Consider the following 8,393-nt stretch of genomic DNA (forward strand, 5'->3'; position numbering starts at 1 on the left):
GGTCCAGTCTTGTCAGGCTATGCTGTTGGTGGACTTACATTTACATTACATTTAAGTCATTTAGCAGACGCTCTTATCCAGAGCGACTTACAAATTGGTGCATTCACCTTATGACCTCCAGTGGAACAGTAGTGCATCTAAATCTTTTCAGGGAGGGGGTGAGAGGGATTACTTTATCCTATCCTAGGTATTCCTTAAAGAGGTGGGGTTTCAGGTGTCTCCGGAAGGTGGTGATTGACTCCGCTGTCCTGGCGTCGTGAGGGAGTTTGTTCCACCATTGGGGGCCAGAGCAGCGAACAGTTTTGACTGGGCTGAGCGGGAACTGTACTTCCTCAGTGGTAGGGAGGCGAGCAGGCCAGAGGTGGATGAACGCAGTGCCCTTGTTTGGGTGTAGGGCCTGATCAGAGCCTGGAGGTACTGAGGTGCCGTTCCCCTCACAGCTCCGTAGGCAAGCACCATGGTCTTGTAGCGGATGCGAGCTTCAACTGGAAGCCAGTGGAGGGAGCGGAGGAGCGGGGTGACGTGAGAGAACTTGGGAAGGTTGAACACCAGACGGGCTGCGGCGTTCTGGATGAGTTGTAGGGGTTTAATGGCACAGGCAGGGAGCCCAGCCAACAGCGAGTTGCAGTAATCCAGACGGGAGATGACAAGTGCCTGGATTAGGACCTGCGCCGCTTCCTGTGTGAGGCAGGGTCGTACTCTGCGGATGTTGTAGAGCATGAACCTACAGGAACGGGCCACCGCCTTGATGTTAGTTGAGAACGACAGGGTGTTGTCCAGGATCACGCCAAGGTTCTTAGCGCTCTGGGAGGAGGACACAATGGAGTTGTCAACCGTGATGGCGAGATCATGGAACGGGCAGTCCTTCCCCGGGAGGAAGAGCAGCTCCGTCTTGCCGAGGTTCAGCTTGAGGTGGTGATCCGTCATCCACACGGATATGTCTGCCAGACATGCAGAGATGCGATTCGCCACCTGGTCATCAGAAGGGGAAAGGAGAAGATTAATTGTGTGTCGTCTGCATAGCAATGATAGGAGAGACCATGTGAGGTTATGACAGAGCCAAGTGACTTGGTGTATAGCGAGAATAGGAGAGGGCCTAGAACAGAGCCCTGGGGGACACCAGTGGTGAGAGCACGTGGTGTGGAGACGGATTCTCGCCACGCCACCTGGTAGGAGCGACCTGTCAGGTAGGACGCAATCCAAGCGTGGGCCGCGCCGGAGATGCCCAACTCGGAGAGGGTGGAGAGGAGGATCTGATGGTTCACAGTATCGAAGGCAGCCGATAGGTCTAGAAGGATGAGAGCAGAGGAGAGAGAGTTAGCTTTAGCAGTGCGGAGCGCCTCCGTGATACAGAGAAGAGCAGTCTCAGTTGAATGACTAGTCTTGAAACCTGACTGATTTGGATCAAGAAGGTCATTCTGAGAGAGATAGCGGGAGAGCTGGCCAAGGACGGCACGTTCAAGAGTTTTGGAGAGAAAAGAAAGAAGGGATACTGGTCTGTAGTTGTTGACATCGGAGGGATCGAGTGTAGGTTTTTTCAGAAGGGGTGCAACTCTCGCTCTCCGGGCAGGTTGTAGGGCGGCCGGTCATTACAAGGACGCGAGATTTCATCTGGAGAGAGAGGGAGAAAGAGGTCAGAGCACAGGGTAGGGCAGTGTGAGCAGAACTAGCGCCGTTTGACTTAGCAAACGAGGACTGGATGTCGTCGACTCCTTCTTTTCAAAATGGTTGACGAAGTCATCTGCAGAGAGGGGAGGGGGGAGGGGAGGAGGATTCAGGAGGGAGGAGAAGGTTGCAAAGAGCTTCCCTAGGGTTAGAGGCAGATGCTTGGAATTTAGAGTGGTAGAAAGTGGCTTTAGCAGCAGAGAGAGAGAGGAAAATGTAGAGAGGAGGAGTGAAAGGATGTCAGGTCCGCAGGGAGGCTTAGCCTTTCCTCCATTTCCGCTCGGCTGCCCGAGCCCTGTTCTGTGAGCTCGCAATGAGTCGTCGAGCCACGGAGCGGGAGGGGAGGACCGAGCCGGCCTGGAGGATAGGGGACATAGAGAGTCAAAGGATGCAGAAAGGGGAGGAGAGGAGGGTTGAGGAGGCAGAATCAGGAGATAGGTTGAGAAGGTTTGAGCAGAGGGAAGAGATGATAGGATGGAAGAGGAGAGAGTAGCGGGGGAGAGAGCCGAAGGTTGGGACGGCGATACCATCCGTAGGGGGCAGTGTGGGAAGTGTTGGATGAGAGCGAGAGGAAAAAGGATACAAGGTAGTGGTCGGAGACTTGGAGGGGAGTTGCAACGAGGTTAGTGGAAGAACAGCATCTAGTAAAGATGAGGTCGAGCGCATTTCCTGCCTTGTGAGTAGGGGGGAAGGTGAGGGTGAGGTCAAAAGAGGAGAGGAGTGGAAAAGAAGGAGGCAGAGAGGAATGAGTCAAAGGTAGGCGTGGGAGGTTAAAGTCACCCAGAACTGTGAGAGGTGAGCCGTCCTCAGAAAGGAGCTTATCAAGGCATCAAGCTCATTGGATGAACTCTCCCGAGGGAACCTGGAGGGCTTACAAATGATAAGGATGTTAAGCTTGAAAGGGCTGGTAACTGTGACAGCATGGAATTCAAAGGAGGCGATAGACAGATGGGTAAGGGGAGAAAGAGAGAATGACCACTTGGGAGAGATGAGGATCCCGTGTTACCCATCCCGCTGACCAGAAGCTCCCGGGTGTGCGAGAACACGTGGCAGACGAAGAGAGAGCAGTAGGGGAGTAGCAGTGTTGTCTGTGGTGATCCATGTTCTCGTCAGTGCCAAGAAGTCGAGGGACTGAGGGAGACATAGGCGGAGATGAACCCTGCCTTGTTGGCCGCAGATCGGCAGTTCCAGAGGCTACTGAGACCTGAACTCCACGTGGGTCGTGCGCGCTGGGACCACTCAGATTAGGTGGTCGTGCCACGCGGTGTGGAGCGTTTGTATGGTCTGGTGCAGAGAGGAGAGAACAGGGATAGACAGACACATAGTTGACAGGCTACACAAGAGGCTACGCTAATGCAAAGGAGATTGGAATGACATGGACTACACGTCACGAGTGTTCAGAGAGTTAAGCGTAGCAAGAATCTTATTGACTAAAATGATTAAAATGATACAGTACTGCTGAAGTAGGCTAGGGCTGGCAGAGGCTGCGTTGTTGACTAAGTAGGCTAGTTGGCATTGGCTGCGCTTGTTGACACCACACTAATCAAGTCGCCCGCTGAGTGTAATAGTTTCTACTGTGCTGTTATTCGGGCCAGCTGGCTAGCTAGCAGTGTTGATTACGTTACGCCATGCTAAAAGAACGACAATAGCTGTATTAACTAACCTAGGAAGTCGCTCTAGACTACACAATTATCTTTGATACAAAGACGGCTGTGTAGCTAGCTATGTTTGTTGATGCCAGCACTTGCAGAGGCTCGGTGCATTTCAACAATTGAGCAAAATAGCAAATGGCCGGTTAGCTCAGTTGGTTAGAGTGTGGTGCTAATAACGCAAAGGTCATGGGTTCGATCCCCATACTGGCTATTATGTACATTTTGAAGTGTCAAAATTATGAATCACATGCATGTGAATTGTCAAGGGTGCCAGAATTATGTTGAGTGAATTGCCGGAATAGCTCAGTTGGGAGAGCGTTAGACTGAAGATCTAAAGGTCCCTGGTTCGATCCCGGGTTTCGCATCTGTATTTGTTCTTTCTTTATGCTCTGGCTTCAAGGAAACTTTCCATAGCTTTGTTTGTGGGCCTCAATGGTGTGTGCTACGCTGCTCCTCTGAAAGTAAGAAATGTCTTGCTTTTTCATCTGACATTTTGACATCAGTGTTACATTAAAGTTGCTTGTCATTGCTACATGACAGTAGGTTGTCGTAAGACAAGGCTGCATGAAGTGTGAACTGCAGCTTTCTTGGATCCACAAAAAAATGTGTTTTTGGGGAATGCGGGCATCGATCCCACTACCTCACGCGTGCAAAGCATTTGAGCTAATTCCCCAGCCGTTTGGAATTTCCGCAAGAAGCAACCAAGAGGGTCCAGTCTTGTCAGGCTATGCTGTTGGTGGACTTGTTTGTTGACGTGCCAGCACTTGCAGAGGCTCGGTGCATTTCAACAATTGAGCAAAATAGCAAATGGCCAGTTAGCTCAGTTGGTTAGAGTGTGGTGCTAATAATGCAAAGGTCATGGGTTCGATCCCCATACTGGCTATTATGTACATTTTGAGTGTCAAAATTATGAGTCACATGCATGTGAATTGTCAAGGGTGCCACAGAATTATGTTGAGTGAATTGCCGGAATAGCTCAGTTGGGAGAGCGTTAGACTGAAGATCTAAAGGTCCCTGGTTCGATCCCGGGTTTCGGCATCTGTAATTGTTCTTTCTTTATGCTCTGGCTTCAAGGAAACTTTCCACAGCTTTGTTTGTGGGCCTCAATGGTGTGTGCTACGCTGCTCCTCTGAAAGTAAGTAATGTCTTTCTTTTTCATCTGACATTGTGACATCAGTGTTACATGAGAGTTTCTTGTCATTGTTACATGACAGTAGGTTGTCATTGTTTAAGACAAGGCTGCATGAAGTGTGAACTGGAGTTTTCTTGGATCCATAAAACAATGTGCTTTTGGAGAATGTGGGCATCGATCCCACTACCTCACGCGTGCAAAGCATTTGAGCTAATTCCCCAGCCGTTTGGAATTTCCGCAAGAAGCAACCAAGAGGGTCCAGTCTTGTCAGGCTATGCTGTTGGTGGACTTGTTTGTTGACGTGCCAGCACTTGCAGAGGCTCGGTGCATTTCAACAATTGAGCAAAATAGCAAATGGCCAGTTAGCTCAGTTGGTTAGAGTGTGGTGCTAATAATGCAAAGGTCATGGGTTCGATCCCCATACTGGCTATTATGTACATTTTGAGTGTCAAAATTATGAGTCACATGCATGTGAATTGTCAAGGGTGCCACAGAATTATGTTGAGTGAATTGCCGGAATAGCTCAGTTGGGAGAGCGTTAGACTGAAGATCTAAAGGTCCCTGGTTCGATCCCGGTTTCGGCATCTGTATTTGTTCTTTCTTTATGCTCTGGCTTCAAGGAAACTTTCCACAGCTTTGTTTGTGGGCCTCAATCTAAAGTAAGTAATGTCTTGCTTTTTCATCTGACATTTTGACATCAGTGTTACATTAAAGTTGCTTGTCATTGCTACATGACAGTAGGTTGTCGTAAGACAAGGCTGCATGAAGTGTGAACTGCAGCTTTCTTGGATCCACAAAAATGTGTTTTTGGGGAATGCGGGCATCGATCCCACTACCTATAGCATGCTAAGCAAACACAATACCAATTGATCAAATTCCCCAGCTGTTTGGAATTGCCACAAGGAGCAACCAAGAGTGTCCAGTCTTGTCAGGCTATGCTGTTGGTGGACTTGTTAGTTGCGCTCAGCACTTGCAGAGGCTCGGTGCATCTCAACAATTGTGCTCTGTAGCCAGCGGCCGGTTAGCTCAGTTGGTTAGAGTGTGTGATACGCTGCTCTTTGAAAGTAAGTAATGTCTTTTTTTCATCTGACATTCATCAGTGTTACATGAAAGTTTCTTGTCATTGTTTACATTTTCTTGTCTACATGACAGTAGGTTGTCGTAAGACAAGGCTGCATGAAGTGTGAACTGCAGTTTTCTTGGATCCACAAAAAAATGTGTTTTTGGGGAATGTGGGCATCGATCCCACTACCTCATAGCATGCTAAGCAAACATTTGATCAAATTCCCCAGCTGTTTGGAATTGCCACAAGGAGCAACCAAGAGTGTCCAGTCTTGTCAGGCTATGCTGTTGGTGGACTTGTTAGTTTGCGCTCCAGCACTTGCAGAGGCTCGGTGCATCTCAACAATTGTGCTCTGTAGCCAGCGGCCGGTTAGCTCAGTTGGTTAGAGTGTGTGATACGCTGCTCTCTGAAAGTAAGTAATGTCTATCTTTTTCATCTGACATTGTGACATCAGTGTTACATGAGAGTTTCTTGTCATTGTTACATGACAGTAGGTTGTCATTGTTTAAAGACAAGGCTGCATGAAGTGTGAACTGGAGTTTTCTTGGATCCATAAAACAATGTGCTTTTGGAGAATGTGGGCATCGATCCCACTACCTCACGCGTGCAAAGCATTTGAGCTAATTCCCCAGCCGTTTGGAATTTCCGCAAGAAGCAACCAAGAGGGTCCAGTCTTGTCAGGCTATGCTGTTGGTGGACTTGTTTGTTGACGTGCCAGCACTTGCAGAGGCTCGGTGCATTTCAACAATTGAGCAAAATAGCAAATGGCCGGTTAGCTCAGTTGGTTAGAGTGTGGTGCTAATAACGCAAAGGTCATGGGTTCGATCCCCATACTGGCTATTATGTACATTTTGAGTGTCAAAATTATGAGTCACATGCATGTGAATTGTCAAGGGTGCCACAGAATTATGTTGAGTGAATTGCCGGAATAGCTCAGTTGGGAGAGCGTTAGACTGAAGATCTAAAGGTCCCTGGTTCGATCCCAGGTTTCGGCATCTGTAATTGTTCTTTCTTTATGCTCTGGCTTCAAGGAAACTTTCCACAGCTTTGTTTGTGGGCCTCAATGGTGTGTGCTACGCTGCTCCTCTGAAAGTAAGTAATGTCTTGCTTTTTCATCTGACATTTTGACATCAGTGTTACATTAAAGTTGCTTGTCATTGCTACATGACAGTAGGTTGTCGTAAGACAAGGCTGCATGAAGTGTGAACTGCAGCTTTCTTGGATCCACAAAAAAATGTGTTTTTGGGGAATGCGGGCATCGATCCCACTACCTATAGCATGCTAAGCAAACACAATACCAATTGATCAAATTCCCCAGCTGTTTGGAATTGCCACAAGGAGCAACCAAGAGTGTCCAGTCTTGTCAGGCTATGCTGTTGGTGGACTTGTTAGTTTGCGCTGCAGCACTTGCAGAGGCTCGGTGCATCTCAACAATTGTGCTCTGTAGCCAGCGGCCGGTTAGCTCAGTTGGTTAGAGTGTGTGATACGCTGCTCTCTGAAAGTAAGTAATGTCTTGCTTTTTCATCTGACATTGTGACATCAGTGTTACATGAGAGTTTCTTGTCATTGTTTACATGACAGTTTCTTGTCATTGTTTACATGACAGTAGGTTGTCGTAAGACAAGGCTGCATGAAGTGTGAACTGGAGTTTTCTTGGATCCATAAAACAATGTGCTTTTGGAGAATGTGGGCATCGATCCCACTACCTATAGCATGCTAAGCAAACACAATACCAATTGATCAAATTCCCCAGCTGTTTGGAATTGCCACAAGGAGCAACCAAGAGTGTCCAGTCTTGTCAGGCTATGCTGTTGGTGGACTTGTTAGTTTGCGCTCCAGCACTTGCAGAGGCTCGGTGCATCTCAACAATTGTGCTCTGTAGCCAGCGGCCGGTTAGCTCAGTTGGTTAGAGTGTGTGATACGCTGCTCTCTGAAAGTAAGTAATGTCTTTCTTTTTCATCTGACATTGTGACATCAGTGTTACATGAGAGTTTCTTGTCATTGTTTACATGACAGTAGGTTGTCATTGTTTACATGACAGTAGGTTGTCGTAAGACAAGGCTGCATGAAGTGTGAACTGGAGTTTTCTTGGATCCATAAAACAATGTGCTTTTGGAGAATGTGGGCATCGCTCCCACTACCTCACGCGTGCAAAGCATTTGAGCTAATTCCCCAGCCGTTTGGAATTTCCGCAAGAAGCAACCAAGAGGGTCCAGTCTTGTCAGGCTATGCTGTTGGTGGACTTGTTTGTTGACGTGCCAGCACTTGCAGAGGCTCGGTGCATTTCAACAATTGAGCAAAATAGCAAATGGCCGGTTAGCTCAGTTGGTTAGAGTGTGGTGCTAATAACGCAAAGGTCATGGGTTCGATCCCCATACTGGCTATTATGTACATTTTGAGTGTCAAAATTATGAATCACATGCATGTGAATTGTCAAGGGTGCCACAGAATTATGTTGAGTGAATTGCCGGAATAGCTCAGTTGGGAGAGCGTTAGACTGAAGATCTAAAGGTCCCTGGTTCGATCCCAGGTTTCGGCATCTGTATTTGTTCTTTCTTTATGCTCTGGCTTCAAGGAAACTTTCCACAGCTTTGTTTGTGGGCCTCAATGGTGTCTGCTACGCTGCTCCTCTGAAAGTAAGTAATGTCTTGCTTTTTCATCTGACATTTTGACATCAGTGTTACATTAAAGTTGCTTGTCATTGCTACATGACAGTAGGTTGTCGTAAGACAAGGCTGCATGAAGTGTGAACTGCAGCTTTCTTGGATCCACAAAAATGTGTTTTTGGGGAATGCGGGCATCGATCCCACTACCTATAGCATGCTAAGCAAACACAATACCAATTGATCAAATTCCCAGCTGTTTGGAATTGCCACAAGGA

At 47.8% G+C, this 8,393-nt stretch overlaps 10 non-coding genes across 10 annotated transcripts; all 10 read left to right on the top strand.

Moving 5' to 3' along the window:
* Positions 1–3,454: 3,454 nt before the first annotated feature.
* Positions 3,455–3,528, top strand: trnai-aau (transfer RNA isoleucine (anticodon AAU)). Its single transcript has one exon. It is a non-coding gene; the product is annotated as a tRNA-Ile (tRNA).
* An 80-nt stretch (positions 3,529–3,608) lies between these two features.
* trnaf-gaa (transfer RNA phenylalanine (anticodon GAA)) lies at positions 3,609–3,682 on the top strand. Its single transcript has one exon. It is a non-coding gene; the product is annotated as a tRNA-Phe (tRNA).
* Positions 3,683–4,126: 444 nt separating this feature from the next.
* Positions 4,127–4,200, top strand: trnai-aau (transfer RNA isoleucine (anticodon AAU)). Its single transcript has one exon. It is a non-coding gene; the product is annotated as a tRNA-Ile (tRNA).
* Positions 4,201–4,282: 82 nt separating this feature from the next.
* trnaf-gaa (transfer RNA phenylalanine (anticodon GAA)) lies at positions 4,283–4,355 on the top strand. Its single transcript has one exon. It is a non-coding gene; the product is annotated as a tRNA-Phe (tRNA).
* A 450-nt stretch (positions 4,356–4,805) lies between these two features.
* On the top strand, positions 4,806–4,879 carry trnai-aau (transfer RNA isoleucine (anticodon AAU)). Its single transcript has one exon. It is a non-coding gene; the product is annotated as a tRNA-Ile (tRNA).
* An 82-nt stretch (positions 4,880–4,961) lies between these two features.
* trnaf-gaa (transfer RNA phenylalanine (anticodon GAA)) lies at positions 4,962–5,033 on the top strand. The gene has a single exon. It is a non-coding gene; the product is annotated as a tRNA-Phe (tRNA).
* A 1,245-nt stretch (positions 5,034–6,278) lies between these two features.
* trnai-aau (transfer RNA isoleucine (anticodon AAU)) lies at positions 6,279–6,352 on the top strand. The gene has a single exon. It is a non-coding gene; the product is annotated as a tRNA-Ile (tRNA).
* Positions 6,353–6,434: 82 nt separating this feature from the next.
* On the top strand, positions 6,435–6,507 carry trnaf-gaa (transfer RNA phenylalanine (anticodon GAA)). Its single transcript has one exon. It is a non-coding gene; the product is annotated as a tRNA-Phe (tRNA).
* A 1,315-nt stretch (positions 6,508–7,822) lies between these two features.
* On the top strand, positions 7,823–7,896 carry trnai-aau (transfer RNA isoleucine (anticodon AAU)). The gene has a single exon. It is a non-coding gene; the product is annotated as a tRNA-Ile (tRNA).
* An 82-nt stretch (positions 7,897–7,978) lies between these two features.
* On the top strand, positions 7,979–8,051 carry trnaf-gaa (transfer RNA phenylalanine (anticodon GAA)). Its single transcript has one exon. It is a non-coding gene; the product is annotated as a tRNA-Phe (tRNA).
* Positions 8,052–8,393: the final 342 nt, after the last annotated feature.

Source organism: Oncorhynchus nerka, unplaced genomic scaffold, assembly GCF_034236695.1.
Source record: "Oncorhynchus nerka isolate Pitt River unplaced genomic scaffold, Oner_Uvic_2.0 unplaced_scaffold_6692, whole genome shotgun sequence".
Classification (NCBI taxonomy): Eukaryota; Metazoa; Chordata; class Actinopteri; order Salmoniformes; family Salmonidae; genus Oncorhynchus; species Oncorhynchus nerka.